The following is an 18,933-nucleotide window of genomic DNA, read 5'->3' as shown; positions in this document are numbered from 1 at the left end:
TTATTGCGTGGTTAGTAATTTAGGGAGTGCAAAAAACTAACTGTAAATAATTGAACTTAGAAAATTAAATTCAAGACAAATATCTGAAAAATAACACTCACACACGTAAGTCGATCTTTGATCGCCATCTGTACTTCCTAGGGTATTCCTCTTGGTTGCCTTCTTTAAATGGTCAAGTCCCTCGAAAAAAGGGGTGTCTTAAGCAAAGTCCCTTCAAACAGAAAAATCATCAAGTCCCTATAAACTTAAAAGATCAAGTCCCTACGAGGTTGCCTACGATATAATGATCTTGTCCCTTCGATAAATATGATGATAATCCCTACGAGTTGCTAAAGACACCCCTTATGTTGCCTTCATTGACCATACGATGACCCTACGCCCGTCCCTTAAACACATCCAAGGTAATGACTACCTATTCCTTAATAATAGGGACAGTCTTACCATTGAAAGAATATACGAGAACACGAAAGACTTAATCTAGGACAGGTATCTCATAGTTACTTGCTCACACTTTTCAAAATTACTTTTACACCTCACAATTTCTAAACTAGGCTTTGTATACACCCATACGAGGGTCATTACTAAGTACTTAAAGAAATTTTTCTAATCACACACTACACTCTTGCAAACAAACAAAGTGAGCTAAGTAACTAAGAGCCCATGGATAACCATGGATATAAAGGGTGCTAATACATTCCCTTTGTATAACCTACCCCCCGAACTCAAAATCTTTTTAAGGTCTTTCCTGTTCTTTTATGTCCTTTCCTTTTGGATAAAATAAAAGTCGGTGGCGACTCTTGCTATCCGCAACATTTAACTAAATTCAGTTCTCCCACCGTGTTACAGAACTGGCGACTCTGCTGGGGAGTTAATAAAAGAGGGGTACCCTTAGGAATTAGATCACTTTAAAATTGTTTGCCTTGTTTGCTTTATACTTCTCTGTTCGGTGCTCTTATGTGTGAAAGACCCTAACCCGGATCTAGTGTACCTTAGGTAAATGGCAATAGACCAAGGAAACTGTACGGCGTATATCGATATGGTTGATCTGGTGGCCATAGTTAGTGTGACTTCTTGGTTGGTGCTTATGTTCCTTAAGCAAGTTGAGGATAATATGAGGCTGCCATATGTTGTCAATACACTAACTGACTTTTAGAACCCTAGTCATCCCATCTTGGCCTTTAGAAAGTAGTGAGATAACCGGCTTTGGTGAAGACTGAAGTTGGTTGATACTCGATACTACACTCATTGAGATCCTAAACTTGGAGGGTTTTGGTTGGCAAGTAAGTTGCCTACTGAACAACCACCCTTGTGAAGGATCAATGATTTTGAGATCCCTTAGAACCTGGTTACTTTTGTAGGACAGGATGAATCAACTAAACTTCAGGGGAGGGTACTTACCTTTAAACCTCATGCAAGCCTTCAAACCTAGGGCTATTGTGTGACTTGTTTGTGTGTGCCACATGTTTGTGATTGAGCATAACATCATAGCATCATCATGCATCATAAGCATAGCATTTTCACTAACCATTTCAAGGACCAAAGGATTTATCTTTGTTCTTTGTTGCAGGTCATGGCTTCTGCTCGTAGGAATACTATCCGGATCAACTTTGTAGGAATACCTCCTAAGCTTAAGGAATTGGTCTCTCAAGTTTCTGAAAACTCCCAGTTCATCAAGAGGCATGGTCACCTACTGGATCTAGTCACTTCAGGGTTCAATGAAGACATGATGAGTGTCCTGTTTCAGTTCTTTGACCCTAAACATCATTGCTTCACATTTCCCGACTATCAGCTAGTTCCTACAATGGAAGAGTTCTCCAAGCTTATGGGTATACCTATTCTTGATCAGAAACCCCTCACAGGCTTGGAAAAAGAGCCTAAACCTGAAGTCATTGCTGCAGCCTTACATTTAAAGAAATCAGACATTGTCCTAGAAACAAGGAGTGGAGTTAAGGGTATTCTTGCTAAGGTATTGATGGAGAAAGCTCAAGTATTCCTGAAGGCTATGAGTTATGATGCTTTTGAGGAGATCTTAGCCCTATTGATTTATGGCTTAGTACTGTTCCCCAATCCAGACCAGTTCATAGACGTACACGCCATCAACATATTTCTGATTCGCAATCCAGTGCCTACATTACTTGGAGACATCTTACACTCTCTTCATACCCGTACTACAAAGACACGAGGAACTCTGATGTGTTGCATACCTCTATTATCTAGGTGGTTTATTTCTCACCTTCCTCGATCAGTGATGAAGAATGAACAAGGGTTCAGGTGGTCCAAGAGGATTATGTCACTTTCTCATTCAGATATTCATTGGTCCTCTAGATCTATGGAGAATGTTACCATCATTGACCGTTGTGGGGAGTTCCCTAATGTGCCACTCCTTGGCATAACTGGGGGCATTACCTACAACCCTTCTTTAGCTCTACGTCAGTTTGGTTACGCTCGGACTGATGGTCCTCATGACATGCTTATTCAGGGTATTGTGTTCGACTACGACAACGATCTTCAAGGTTACCGTCAAAGGTTCATACGAGCATGGGGTAAAGTGAATAAGGTTGACAGCAAGACTCTGGAACCCAAGTACACTATTCCTATGGAACCATATCTCAGATGGGTACGATCTCGTGCTCAGACTCTTATGATGCCATATCCTGATATCCTGCCAGTTACCATGGAGCCTGTTGCTGAAGGAGATACTTCTTACATCATTCTTCATCCAGACATGCCCACTGACATGGAAGAGTTACAGAGGTCCTGGATCCAGTTGAAGGAGCAAAGAGATACTTTTGAGACTCATTACAAGGCAAGTCAGGAAAGAATCCTGGAGCTAACAAAACAACTTCACGAGGAGCGGAATCTCAACTCATACCTCAACACAAAGAGGAAACGTCCATGGGAGACTTAAAACCCCATTTTTTGTATTCATTTCATTTTTATTGTAAGCCCAAGGGGCAAACAAGTTTATTACTAATAAAAGTTTACTTTTTGGTGGTTTAAACAAATTTAAATCCTACGGTCCTTGAAAACATTGCATAAGCATCTACATACCATATTATTGCATCACAGGTTTCTTATGAACAGGTATCTTATCTTCTCGCTGTTTATTTCAGCAGAAATGGCTCTTGAACAGACTGTCAAAGATCTCCAGGCTCAGAATGCACAATTCCAAGAGTTGATTCTGAACTTGTCCAAGGGGCAAGATGAGTTGAAGACATTGCTGGCTAAGAAGAAGAAGAAGACTAGAAGATCAGGAGGCCTTATCAATCTGGGAAGAAGATTCAGAGGCCCTATCAAGACAAAGGAACAGGTTGATGATTATGAGTCTGAAAATTCTGAGAAAGAGGGAGGTAGTCCCCATGATACTGTGGGAGATTCTGATTCTGAAGCAAATTATTATCATGATCCTAATGAAGATAAGTACAAGATGCTGGTGGATAGAATGAATGCTATGGAGTTACAAAAATCTTCTGGGCTGGATTTTGAAGATCTGAGTTTAATATCTGGAGTGGTTATACCTATTGGTTTCAAGGTTCCTGCTTTTGTGGTGTATGATGGTATCTCATGTCCCAAGTTGCATTTAAGATCCTATGTCCGGAGGATTCAACCACATACTGCTGATAAGAAGTTATGGATTCATTTCTTCCAAGAGAGCTTGTCTGGAGCTCAATTGGAATGGTACTATCAATTAGAGAGTGTCAATATCCGTGATTGGAATGATCTTGCTGAGGCCTTCTACAGGCAATACCAATACAATGCTGATTTAGCACCTACTCGCATGCAGCTACAAAGCATGTCAATGGGTGCTAAGGAGAATTTCAAGGAGTATGCCCAGAAATGGAGAGACCTGGCTGGCAGAGTTCAACCTCCTCTGACTGACAGGGAGCTAGTGGATATGTTTATGAGTATGCTGAATAGTCCTTTCTATAGTCACCTCATTGGAAGCTCATCATCTGGTTTCACTGAGCTGATAATGACTGGAGAGCGTGTGGAAAGTGGCATAAGAAGTAGTAAGATACAGGTGGGTGCCTCTTCATCAAGCACTGCAAAGAAGCCCCCTAGTGGAAGGAAGGAATCTAATGCTGTGTATGGTCAACCTGGCCGTAACAGAAGTCACCAATCCGTAGGAGCAGTTCACATTTCTAATCCTACTCCTGCAACACCAGAGCTACCACAGAGTAATCAACAGAAGCCTAGAAGACAATTCACCAAGATCAACATGTCACTGGCCCAAGCCTTGCAACACATGTTGAAAGGGGAACTCATTACTTTGAAGGACCCTCCCCAGAATCCTAATACTTCCTCTCCTCAGTACAATCCTAATGCACGATGTGCCTATCATTCTAATTGTCCGGGACATGACACCAACAATTGTTGGGTGCTGAAAAATAAGATTCAAGATATGATTGAAGCTGGGGAGATTGAATTTGACCCTCCTGGGACTCCAAATGTGATTACTGCTCCCATGCCCAATCATGAGAAGACTGTTAATGTTGTTGATGAAGTTTCATATGTTTCCTCAGTAGCAGATGTGACTACTCCCTTATCTATTATCAAGAAGAAGCTGGTGCAGGCTGGATTCTTTCCAGGTTGCAACGAAGACTGTTTTTATTGTGCCTACAAACCTGATAGCTGCTGGAAGTTGAAAGATGGTATTCAACGCCTCATGGACAATTACACTATATTGTTTGAGAGAACTCCTTCTGTGGAAAGTATGTGTGAACACCTAACTCGAGGTAAGAAGTTTGAAGATGTGGATATGGTTGATAAAGTGCCAGTGAAGATTACCTCCAAAGGCCCTGTCAAGATCACTCCCAAGGGTCCTATCAAAATTACTGCTGAAGGCCTGGTGAAGACTGTTGCTGAAGTTAGAGTGCCTCCCATGATTATTACCACTCCTGGCCCTATTCCTTATACTTCTAATAAAGCTATACCCTGGAATTACGGTTCTGATGTTTATATCCATGGTGTTAAGCAGGAACCTTTGACTGATACACCTGTTACTGATGATAACCTTGATGTTGATAATATTGCTGGATCTAGTAAGATCACCAGAAGTGGAAGATTTTTCTCTCCTCCAGCTACCTCAAAAAATACAGTTCTTCCAACTACTACCTCCACTTCTGAGCCAAGTACTGATGCTCGAGGCAAAGGTCCTGTGGTTGAACCTGTGCAAGCTGAAGCACCGACTGCTGAAAATCTCTCTAAACAGATGGAAGAAGTGCTGAAGATCATTCGTAAGAGTGATTATGATATTGTTGACTAGTTGGGGCATACTCCCTCCAAAATTTCCATGTTGTATTTGTTGCTGTGTTCTGAGGCTCATGCTAAAGCCTTGATCAAATTCTTAAGGACTGCTCATGTACCAAATGAAATTTCTGTGGATCAATTTGAAAATTGTGTTGCACATCTTGTTGGTGTAAGCCCTAGAGGCCAATACATTTTGGTACTTGTATCGAATAATAAAAGGCATTCTCTTTATTATGGTTGATTAATAAAGTCCCTGGAATAGATAGTCCGTTTAATGTATTAAGTGTGACTTAATCATGAGAACACATTAAACATAAGGACACTATTCCTAAAGTATCCGTAGTCGAGCTTTAGTGTGAAGTGGGATAACATTAAAGCATTAAGACTATTATGTTTGTAGACTGATGATCACATTTCATGGATCATGGATAAAGAGTTATCAAGTCTTAAACATAGGTATGAATATTAGGAGTAATATTTATACCGGATTGACCCGCTATGAGAATACTATATAGAACGTTATGCAAAGTGTCATAAGTTATTCTCATGGTGATAATAGTGTATTCCACTCTTCGACCTGAAACCACTATGGATCCTAGGTGTGGAGTCGAGTGCTTTATTGCTGATCCAACGTTGTCCGTAACTGGATAACCATAAAGACAGTTGATGGGTACTCCACGAAGCATGCTGAGGGACATGAGTGACCTAGATGGAATTTGCCCATCCTGCATAACAGGGTAAATGTCTATGGGCCCAATATTGAACTGGACAAGGATGACACGGTCTATACCTTGTGTTCAATATAGACATAAGGGCAAAAGGGTAATTATACACATAAGTATTATCACAGAAGGTTTTGTCAGATCACTTGACATTTTCGTGTCTTGGGTAGCAGTGATGTGTTGCTAGATACCGCTCACTGTTTATTATGTTAAATACATGATTGCCAACGCCGCGAAAACCTACAGGGTCACACACAAAGGACGGATTGATGAGAGATAGGATAACTAAGGAATACCGTAAGGTACGGTGCCCTTAAGTGAGTTATGGAACATCGTAAGGTACGGTGTGCTTGAGTAGAATACGAAATATGGTAAGGTACCATGGGCTTAAGTGATTTTGGGCATATTATAAGATATGGGCCAAAATACACTTAAGTGGGCTTTTAGCTTGAAGCCCACACAAGTGGTTCTATAAATAGAACCCTTGTGCAGAAGCAAAAATTTGCGGTTGCATTCTTTTCGTTTTCACTCTCTCTCTCTCTCTCTCACTCAAAGCCTTCATTCGTACCAGCTAGCACTGAGATTGAAGGAACCCGTTCGTGTGGACTGAGTAGAGACGTTGTCATCGTTCAACGTTCGTGATCGCTTCGTGGATTTGCATCAAAGGTTTTGATTGTCACAAGAGATCTGCACCAAAGGTTTCAACCGTCACAAGAGGTAAATATTCTGTCACTGATCATGACCATTCGTAAGGATCTCTAAAGGAGAAATTTTTTAATTTCCGCTGCGCTTTGGGTCGCAATTCTCCTTCACATCTGACTTATGATAATGGGTTAGGTTTTTCTGATGCTGACTTGACTCCTGCCAAAAGAAACCATAACAGAGCTTTGTATATCTCCATTGAATGTAGGGGCACTACCTTGTCTCATGTGTTGATAGACAATGGCTCTTCATTGAATGTACTTCCCAAAGAGGTTCTGAACAAGCTCAGTCCTGAAGATGCTGTGTTAAGATCAAGTAATATAGTGGTGAGAGCCTTTGATGGTTCAAGAAGAGTGGTGCATGGAGAAATAGATCTCCCGATCAAAGTAGGCTCTCAAGTCTTCGATTCTACCTTCTATGTAATGGATATTCGTCCTGCATACTCTTGTCTGCTTGGGCGCCCCTGGATCCACGGGGCAGGTGCTGTGACCTCTACTCTACATCAAAAGTTGAGATATCCAGTGAAGGGAAAGATCGTAACTGTTTATGGAGAGGAAGAATATATGGTCAGTCATGTGAACACATTTAAGTATGTTGAAGTGGAAGGTGAATATGTTGAGACTCCTTGCCAGACATTTGAAGTAGTTCCTTGGGTCGTTCCCGCTACTGAAGCTCCTCCTGTGGTTAAAAGAGTTCCTGTGGTTACCAGAGTACCTCCTACAATGGCTTCCCTCAAAGATGCTAGAGCTGTGGTTGAAGAAGATGGTTGCACTATTTGGGGTCAGCTTCCCGACATTCCTTACAAGTCTGACAAGTTTGGTTTGGGTTTCACTGCAGAGTCCCAGAAGGCTGTTCGTCGTGCTCGTGTTGTTCGTATCACCAATCCAGGGAACATGAAAGATCAAATCAATGATGTGGGTGACTATAATGAAGACTACAATCTGGATAACTGGATTTTTCCTACTGTGGGTGATGGGCTCAACAATTGGAAGACTGAAGACGTTATTCCTATCTCCTTTAGTCAGGAGTAAATACTATTATTGTGTTGTTATTTTTAAGTTTGAACAATTAAACTTTTAAGCCTTGTGCCTTACCCGGGGCACAATGGTATGCTTGTTTCGGGATGTCATTTCATTTGCATACGTCATTCAATAAAAATCAATGGACGTTTCGTTTTCGTAAATATTGGGCTCTTTTTTTTTCTTTTATTTTATTTTCATCAGCTATGTGTTCTTACACACACCCACATCACTAAAATGCAGATCCTCATCCACTCTGGATCCTGTTGATAACAGTTCTACTATTGCCAATTATAATTTCGAGAATCTGATCTATCAAGCTGAAGATGGAAAGGATGAAGATTGTGAAGTACCTGTAGAGCTTGCTAGGTTATTACAACAAGAAGAGAAAGCTATACAGCCACTTGAAGAGCCAATCGAAGTTGTGAATCTGGGAACTGAAGAAAACAGGAAAGAGGTCAAGATAGGAGCTGAATTAGAAGATGGTGTCAAGAGCAGATTAATTCAAATGTTACGTGATTATGTGGAAATCTTTGCTTGGTCCTATGAAGATATGCCAGGGTTGGATACGGACATTGTGGTTCACCGTTTACCGGTAAAAGAAGATTGTCGTCCAAAGAAGCAGAAGGTTCGTCGCATGCGTCCTGAAATGTCAGAAAAGATTAAAGCAGAGGTAATGAAACAATTTGATGCAGGGTTCTTAGCTGTGACTTCTTATCCTCAATGGGTTGCAAATGTGGTACCGGTACCTAAGAAAGATGGTAAAGTACGTATGTGTGTAGACTACAGGGATTTGAATAAGGCCAACCCCAAAGATGACTTTCCACTGCCTCATATTGATGTTCTGGTAGACAACACTGTTCAACATAAAGTATTCTCTTTCATGGATGGTTTCTCTGGTTACAATCAAATCAAGATGGCACCTGAAGATATGGAGAAGACTACATTTATTACACAGTGGGGTACCTTTTGCTATAAAGTGATGCCATTTGGTTTGAAGAATGCCGGGGCAACATATCAGCGTGCTATGGTGGCTTTGTTTCACGATATGATTCATCATGAGATAGAGGTATATGTGGATGATATGATAGCCAGGTCCCAGAATGAAGAGCAACACCTTGATCATCTGCATAAGTTGTTTGAAAGGTTGAAGAAATACAAATTGAGATTGAACCCAAACAAGTGTACTTTTGGAGTTAGGTCTGGTAAACTCCTGGGTTTCATTGTCAGTGGAAAAGGTATTGAAGTAGACCCTGCAAAAGTGAAAGCTATACAAGAGATGCCAGGTCCCCGTACTGAGAAGGAAGTTAGAGGTTTCTTGGGACGATTGAATTACATTGCAAGATTTATTTCCCAATTAACTGCTACCTGTGAACCAATCTTCAAGTTGTTAAAGAAAGATCAGGTAATGGAGTGGAATAATGAGTGCCAGACAGCCTTTGATGAAATCAAGAGATATCTCCTAGAACCTCCAACTTTGATGCCACCAGTTGATGGAAGACCCTTGATTATGTACTTAACAGTATTAGACAACTCAATGGGGTGTGTGTTGGGGCAACATGACGAGTCTGGTCGAAAAGAACAGGCAATATACTACCTTAGCAAAAAGTTTACCGACTGTGAAACAAGATACTCACTGCTCGAGAAAACTTGCTGCGCTTTGGCATGGGCTGCTCGCCGACTAAGACAGTATATGTTGACTCATACTACCTTATTGATTTCGAAGATGGATCCAATCAAGTACATATTCGAGAAACCCGCTCTCTCCGGACGAATAGCGAGATGGCAAATGATCTTAATAGAATATGATATACAGTACACTACTCAGAAGGCCATTAAAAGAAGTGTTTTAGCTGATCATTTGGCTCATCAGGCAGTGGATGATTATCAGTCAATGAGTTTTGAATTCCCCGATGAAGACATTATGATTATTACCAAAGAACCTGGACAATATGACGGACCTGAACAAGGATCCCGATGGACTATGGTTTTTGATGGAGCTTCTAATGCACTTGGTAATGGTGTTGGTGTTGTGATCATTTCCCCTGAAGGTTGTCATACCCCGATTACTGCAAGACTTTGTTTCTATTGTACCAATAACATGGCTGAGTATGAGGCATGTATCCTGGGCATCAAAGCTGCCATTGATATGAAAATTCAGTTCCTGGACGTATATGGAGATTCAGCCCTGGTAGTGAGTCAGATTAAAGGAGATTGGGATACCAAGCATGAAAATCTTATTCCCTACAGAGAGCATGTGCTGTCTTTGATCCCACATTTTGAAGAGATTACCTTTGGACACATTCCACGAGGAGAGAATCAGTTGGCAGATGCATTAGCCACCATGGCATCTATGTTTGAGATTAGTTGGGATGATGAAGCTCCCAAGATTACTATTGATAGATTTGAGAAGCCTGCATCCTGCAATGAGATTGATACTGAAGGAGGAGAGGAAAAGCCTTAGTTCTATGAAGTAAAAAGATATCTTGAAACTCAGGAGTTCCTTGAAGGGGCATCTGTCAAAGATAAGAAGTTTCTGAGGAGGTTTTCTGCTAAGTTCTTCTTGAGTAATGGAATTTTGTACAAACGCAATCATGATTCAACTTTGCTTCGTTGTGTGGATAAGAAGGAAGCAACAGAGATTATGGAAGACATGCATGATGGGATTTTTGGCACTCATTCTAGTGGTCATACTATGACAAAGAAGATATTGAGAGCAGGATACTATTGGTCTACCATGGAAGCTGACTGCTATCAACATTCCAGGACATGTCACAAGTGTCAAATCTATGTTGATAAAGTGCATATACCTCCGGCTCCATTAAATGTGTTGACTGCTCCTTGGCCTTTTGCCATGTGGGGCATTGATATGATTGGTGAGATCAAGCCTACTGCTTCTAATGGGCATCGTTTCATCCTAGTTGCTATTGATTACTTTACAAAGTGGGTAGAGGCAGCCTCATTCGCATCTGTTACCAAGAATGTTGTGGCTCGATTCATTAAGAATAATCTCATATGTAGGTATGGCATCCCTGAAAGGATTATCACAGACAATGGCTCTAATCTGAACAATACCATGATTACTGATCTCTGCATGCAGTTCAAGATTAAGCATCACAACTCTTCTCCGTATCGTCCGAAGATGAATGGGGCAGTAGAAGCTGCTAATAAGAACATTAAGAAGATTCTACAGAAGATGACTGTTACTTACAAGGATTGGCACGAGATGTTACCATTTGCTCTTCATGGTTATCGTACTACAATACGTACTTCAACAGGGGCAACCCCATTCTCCTTAGTCTATGGTATGGAAGCAGTTCTGCCCATTGAAGTTCAGATCCCTTCCTTAAGAATCATGAAGGATGCAGGCTTGGATGAAGATGAGTGGATTCAGACTCGACTCGACCAGATAAATTTGATTGATGAGAAGAGGTTGGCAGCTGTTTGTCATGGTCAGATGTACCAGAAACGGATGATCAAAGCTTTCAATAAGAAGGTTAAGCCAAAGGTATATCAGGCTGGTGACTTGGTAATCAAGCGTATCATACTACCACAGGGTGATCCTAGGGGCAAGTGGACTCCTACATATGAAGGACCATTTGTGGTCAAAAGAGTATTCTCAGGAGGTGCCATGATGCTTACTACTATGGATGGTGAAGACTTTCCACAGCCTGTAAACGCAGACATAGTTAAAAAATACTACGCATAAAAAGATACCCGCTAGGTTGACTGGCCTAGGCAAAAATAAGGGCATCCCGGCAAACCAAAAGGGTTCGGGCAAAAATTAGGGATATATATAAAAAAATGTACACCCGGCAAGTCGAAAACCTGAAAAGGCGGCTTGGGCAAAAAAAGGGTATCCCGGTGGATTGAAAACCTGAAAGGGCAATCCAGGCAAAAGTTAGGGATTAAAGCGTATGACTATGTCTCGTTTGGATCACTCATGTAACTTCAACTGATGGTGCTACCTAAATCAAGTTCAAACAGATAAAGATCAATCCAATCGTTTCTGTCTCAACAGCAGAAGATGAGATATTTGAAGATAATGGCAATAGTAGAATTGAAACTCAATAGGATCATTTTTCACATAGCTGTTTTCTTTGTTTTATAAAAAATTTACGACGAATTCCTCTTACTAGGATTTCTGTCTCCTTGTACAAACTTGCCTATGTATAGGTCACTTTGTGATATGAATAAAATTTCATCTTTGAATCCAGATTTACTTTTACTCTATTTACATAAGCGAAAACGTCCATTGGTTGTGTTTGAATGTATGTATGCTTTTGAATACGATTGATGTTTACCAGAAATGCATAAAATGCAGTAATAGTATTTACTAAGGACGAACGAGGGTAGTAGTTCAACGAAGCTTCGCCGGTTCATCCCCACTACAAATCCTCAGTAGAGCAAATCTATCTTTATAGATGCTTCGAATTACGTCTCCCCTTGAATTTATGTCCATCTCTTTTATCCTCAGTCGGGATACTCAGGAACTTATTCCTTCAATAGAAGTACGACGAACGAATACGGGAAGTGACAAATACTATACTATCAAACAAGACGGGAACGAGTTCCTCATATTCTTCAGCAACGAATCGGGATTTATTTTCCCTAGCCAGCAGTTGTTATACAAAGATATCCGGACGCTTCAGGCCACATGATTCATACATACATCATTTACATCATACCATGGCATATCCATAAGTGCATAATACATTTACTTAGATGCACCATGCCATGCATGCATACATATTGCATAAACTAACCTTTTCCTTGCAGGATGGTTATATACAGATAAAATACTATCAACAATTCACAACAGGTCAGAAACGATCTATACGAAGATCTAGTGCTGATACTTAATCATTACTCAAGGTGTCCTTGGATAGTAGGCAAACGGTCTATACGAAGATCTATTCCCTAGTCCAGGATGTTTTCAGGAGAGTTAATCCTGATACTCTTTTGTTCTTGGATAGTAGGCAAACGGTCTATACGAAGATCTATTCCCTAGTCCAGGATATTTTCAGGAGATTTCATCCTGACACTCTTTTGTTCTTGGATATTAGGCAAACGGTCTATACGAAGATCTATTCCCTAATCCAGGATATTTCCAGAAGAGATAATCATCACGAAGATTTATTTCTACTGGTCTATTTAACAATTCAAAACAGTTCAGAGACGATCGATACGAAGGTCTAGTGCTGATACTTAATTCAGAAAGAAATCGCCACGAAGATTTGGTTCTGACACTTAAATTAAAAGTATGTTCTTAGATACGATTCAGAGACGGCCTATACAAAGACCTAGTACTGATATCCAGTATCAACATCAAGATATTATCACCTCCTGATATTATGAATGGCATCTATAAGCCCATCTCCAGTTCTTCCAAGTGGCATCTTCAAGCCCACTTAAGCATATACAACCAGTCATCAGTGTTACTTTACGCACCGGCGAGTGCAAATTTTTGGGCTTTTGTGTTCAATCCCCTTCAACCTTCCAAGTCACGAATGACACACAGGCCAATCTAACTCCTCAGGTTTCAGAAAATTGAACAGGGGCAGCTGTTGCACCCCAAAATTTGCCCTCTATTTTTAACTTTAACCAATTTTTTTGTTTCACATTCATTTGCATCATCTTCATAGCATAACATTTTTTTCTGTCTTAATATTAGCCGGAATAATTTCTCGGAATTTACAAACAGACTGGTCAAATTAACTTTTTAACTGTGCCTAAAATTAGTCAACAAAAAAATGTCAAGTTTAAGTTTGCAAATGTCGGTAACATTAATCTGCGGTTCACGTGGTTTAATTTGACATGCTAAAAATATTTTTACGACTATTTTTGGTCATATGTTGATCAGTCTGAGCAGTTTAAACGGTCATAATTTTTATTTCAAAATCCGACCAAACGCTGTATTTTTCCGAGTCATTTATTTCGCGCTGATTATTTTGACGTGTTCATTTTATTTTTTCGAGCATTTTGGTGCCCGACTTTTTTTTTTTGAGTCTATTTATTTTTATATTGGGTCTAGAATAAATAAATAGGTTAATTAGTTTTTATTTTAATTTTAACTATTTTAATTATTTAACTTTATTCAGTTTTTAATTTAATATTGGGTTTCAAAATAAACTTAGGCCCATTATCATTAACCTAATTTGTTCCTATATATATTTACTAGCATGACTGATAGAGGGAGGCCAAAAAAAAGGCAGAACAAAAAAGAGAAACTGAGAGTGGCTGATCTATACTATCGTACACACAGTTTGGTAATAGTTTATATATGATATATACTTTATCTATTTTGTTGATATATTGTTACTGTGTTTCAAATACATGTTCATATGTGTGACTGTGTTATGTATTCCAGATACATGCGGTTTGGTTAAATATATCAGGATATCGCCGTTTTGCTTTTTTTTTTATGCACATAAGTATAACATGTATAATAATTTGGTTCATTGTATTATGTATTTGATGTGTTTGTTTTTATATAAGTTTTACATGTCTCATAATATATAATATAATATAATAATAATTTTGTTGTTAATAAAATGCATATGGATCATATAATATATAATTTATAATATGTAACTAGTGTGTTAAATATATATATATTTCTATTTTATGTTATAATTTGATTATGTTTTCGGATCGGATCGTGTCAATACGCCGTTTTCACATATACGTGTATGAGGCGTGACATTTGTGTTATCCGATCCAGTTGCGATGATCGCAATTTTGCGCTAGCAACGCCGTTGTTTTTTTTTAATTCATATTTTTTTATATATATATATATTTAGATCTGCACATTTTTTTCATAACTAACTACCCTGATTTTTCCTAAACCCTGACAATTTCGCCACAAACTCTAAATTTCAAACCTAAAACTTTAACCGTGTTGTTTCCTCTAAACCATAAACCTTTTCTTAAACCTTAACAAACCTTATTATTATTTCCTATTTTCGCTCATATTTATGTTATTCATACACTGTAACTGCTTCGCCCTTGTAATATTTTAAGTTTTAACTTGTAATATTTTCAGTTTTACTTTTCGCCATCTTTATTATGTAACTGCACCAAAGCGTTGTAATAATTAAGGTTTTATTTTCTGCCATTTATTTTCTGCCATTTTATTTTTCTGCCATTTAAATTCCTGCCATTGATCCTATATTAACTGCGTGGTTTAGTAATGTAGGGCGTGAAAACCTACTAAATTAATTATTTAATATTTTTCTATAACCTTTATATTTTTTGTAAATAAATAATAAATACTAACTATTTTAATAACTTTTTTTTATTACTTACTTATAATAATAAATCCTTATATATTTTGTAAATAAAATCTAATTGACCATTTTTCTAATTGAATAATAATAATAAACCTATTAATCTAATAATTTGATATTTTCTATAATCTTTATTTATTTTGTAAATAACTAACTTAATATTTTTCATATAACTCTTTTATTTTATAATTTATACATTAATGTATTTTAAATTCTTTTATTATTACTAATTTATTTTAAACTCATATTTTTCTGATAACTTCTAAAAAAAATCTAACTTGTTTAACCTAAAATAATTTCTTTTAAAATTCTAACCTTTTTATTATCACTTTATTATTATTGTTATTTTATTATTGCTTTATTACCATTGTTTATTTATTATTTTATTATTATTTGCTTTTATCTATTCTATTTTTGCTTCATTATTTTCCTTATTTTAATTTTGTTTTATTTATAATATTAGGAACAAATGTATAGGTTGTAAATTTATTCTTTCTCGCCTGATTATTATGTATCTGTCTCATAGCCATGTAATAGTTTAGGAATTTATTTTTCTTGCTTTTATTTTTGTAAATATTTATTGCGTGGTTAGTAATTTAGGGAGTGCAAAAAACTAACTGTAAATAATTGAACTTAGAAAATTAAATTCACGACAAATATCTGAAAAATAACACTCACACACGTAAGTCGATCTTTGATCGCCATCTGTACTTCCTTGGGTATTCCTCTTGGTTGCCTTCTTTAAATGGTCAAGTCCCTCGAAAAAAGGGGTGTCTTAAGCAAAGTCCCTTCAAACAGAAAAATCATCAAGTCCCTATAAACTTAAAAGATCAAGTCCCTACGAGGTTGCCTACGATATAATGATCTTGTACCTTCGGTAAATATGATGATAGTCCCTACGAGTTGCTAAAGACACCCCTTATGTTGCCTTCATTGACCATACGATGACCCTACGCCCGTCCCTTAAACACATCCAAGGTAATGACTACCTATTCCTTAATAATAGGGACAGTCTTACCATTGAAAGAATATACGAGAACACGAAAGACTTAATCTAGGGTAGGTATCTCATAGTTACTTGCTCACACTTTTCAAAATTACTTTTACACCTCACAATTTCTAAACTAGGCTTTGTATACACCCATACGAGGGTCATTACTAAGTACTTAAAGAAATTTTTCTAATCACACACTACACTCTTTCAAACAAACAAAGTGAGCTAAGTAACTAAGAGCGCATGGATAACCATGGATATAAAGGGTGCTAATACATTCCCTTTGTATAACCTACCCCCCGAACTCAAAATCTTTTTAAGGTCTTTCCTGTTCTTTTATGTCCTTTCCTTTTGGATAAAATAAAAGTCGGTGGCGACTCTTGCTATCCGCAACATTTAACTAAAGTCAGTTCTCCCACCGTGTTACAGAACTGGCGACTCTGCTGGGGAGTTAATAAAAGAGGGGTACCCTTAGGAATTAGATCACTTTAAAATTATTTGCCTTGTTTGCTTTATACTTCTCTGTTGGGTGCTCTTATGTGTGAAAGACCCTAACCCGTATCTAGTGTACCTTAGGTAAATGGCAATAGACCAAGGAAACAGTACGACGTATATCTGTAAGAACAAAAATTGTTCTACAACAGATTCCATGATTTTGATGATAACAAAGGATGAAACCAAAAATGGCACCCTAACGAAAAGTTTCTAAGTGTGCAGGGTTCTAAAGAAAGAAGAAATAAATCTGATGATGTCATCAGATGCAAAACAAGATCAGATGCAAAATCTCAAGTATCAGAAGCATCTAAAGAGGAATCTCATTCAAGAAGCTCTGACTCTGGACAAAACTACAAAGTATCAGAAGCATCTGAACATGAAGTAAAGTCTAGAAGCTCTGACTCTGAACTAATGCCCTCTGTAAACTCTGGAAGTTATCAGCGCCATCTGAACTTTCAAGAGATAACATCAGAAGCAAGATTCTCCAGATACACGAAGACTCTAATCAGAATTGTTAATCATGATGAAGTAACGTTTAAGCCAAGTTAAAGTTCTGCAAATGGATTTCCTCAATTAGAAAGAGACGTTAATCTCCACTTCCAAGAGAGAAGATACTACTTGTGGTAAGTAGTCACTTCTAAGAGAAAAAGTCTACTGCAGAAGCTATTAATGGAATGGCGTAACTACATCTCAATATCCAACAGATTCAACGCTACTTCAACTCTACTTCAACTCCTATAAATAGAGAAGAAATCTCATTCAGTAAGCAAGAAATCACTAGCCAAAACTATACTGAAATTATATCACGCTCAAGAAAAACATCTTTGTTCTTCAAAGATTTTCACTAAGCTTTTGCTTATCAAGTGAAAAATTTGTTCTTAAGTTTGTAATATTTGCTTTCTTAGAAGCACTCTAGATTACACATCTTGTATCTAATTTTTATTTGATTTCCTCAAGTGACTCTTTGTAGTCTGTAGACTTGAGAGGACTAAGAGATTTTCTTCTCTCTTAGGGGTTGTTTGTAATCTTTCAAGATTAGTGGATTAAGTCCTTGTTGAAGGCGAAATCACCTTGGCCGGGTGGACTGGAGTAGCTTTGTGTTATAAGCGAACCAGTATAAAATCATTGTTTGATTTTCATTATTGCAAAAGCGCTTATTTTTTCAAACAATTCAAACCCCCCCTTTCTTGTTTTTTCTCACCTTCAATTGGTATCAGAGCTCCGGCTCTGTTATTGATTTTCAAATCAAACACTTAACCGTGTAGAGAGATCCAGTGCGAGAAAAAAAATGGCCCACTCAAATGAGAAAGATTCTTACAATGCCAAGCCTCCTGTTTTTGATGGAGAAAAGTTTGATTACTGGAAAGATAGAATCGAAAGTTTCTTTCTGGGTTATGATGCTGACCTCTGGGACATTGTCACAGATGGATACAAACCTCCAACCTTAAATGGAGCTGAAGTTCCCAGAAGCAAAATGTCAGAAGATCAGAAACGTGTTTTCAAGAATCACCACAAGGCCAGAACAATACTTCTAAATGCTATATCATACAACGAATACGAAAAGATCACCAACAGAGAGACGGCTAAAGATATACTTGACTCTCTGAGGATGACCCATGAAGGAAACTCCCAAGTCAAGGAGACGAAGGCTCTGGCGTTGATCCAGAAATATGAAGCCTTCAAGATGGAAGATGACGAAGCTATAGAAGCTATGTTTTCCAGATTCCAAACTCTTATTGCAGGTCTTAAAGTGCTAGACAAAGGATACACGACTGCAGATCATGTTAAGAAGATAGTCAGAAGTCTGCCAAAGAAATGGAGACCAATGGTTACTGCTCTGAAGTTATCAAAGGATCTGAACAATATCAGCCTTGAAGAACTTGTTAGTTCTCTCAGAAGCCATGAGATAGAACTAGAGGAGGATGAGCCTCAGAAAAGGAACAAGTCAGTGGCGCTGAAGTCCAGACCTGAAAGACGGAAGTCAGACAGAACCAAGGCTCTTCAAGCAGAAACTGCAGACACTGATGACTCTGAACCTGAAGACTCTGATGATGAAGAAGAGCTGTCCCTACTAACCAGAAGAGTTAAGCAACTCTGGAAAAGAAGGAACAACAACAACTTCAGAAGATCAAGACCCAGAGGGGATCGATCAGAGTCAACTTCAAAAGGTAAACCTAATAAAGATATTACCTGTTTTGAATGTAAAGAAACAGGTCATTATAGAAATGAATGCCCCAAGCTGAAGAAAGATAACTCTAAGAAAGAAAGCTTCAAGAAAAATGCCTTCAGAACAAAGAAGGGATTAATGGCCACCTGGGACGATAGTGAATCCGAATCATCAGAATCTGACTCTGATGAACAGGCCAACGTAGCTTTTATGGCTACCACATCCAGCAGCTCAGATGAAGAATCTGAAGAGGTATTTTCTGAACTTTCTAGATCTGACTTAGAATCATGTTTAT

Source organism: Lathyrus oleraceus, chromosome 3 (assembly GCF_024323335.1).
Source record: "Lathyrus oleraceus cultivar Zhongwan6 chromosome 3, CAAS_Psat_ZW6_1.0, whole genome shotgun sequence".
In the NCBI taxonomy this organism is placed as follows: Eukaryota; Viridiplantae; Streptophyta; class Magnoliopsida; order Fabales; family Fabaceae; genus Lathyrus; species Lathyrus oleraceus.
Note: the sequence above shows the minus strand (reverse complement) of the source record.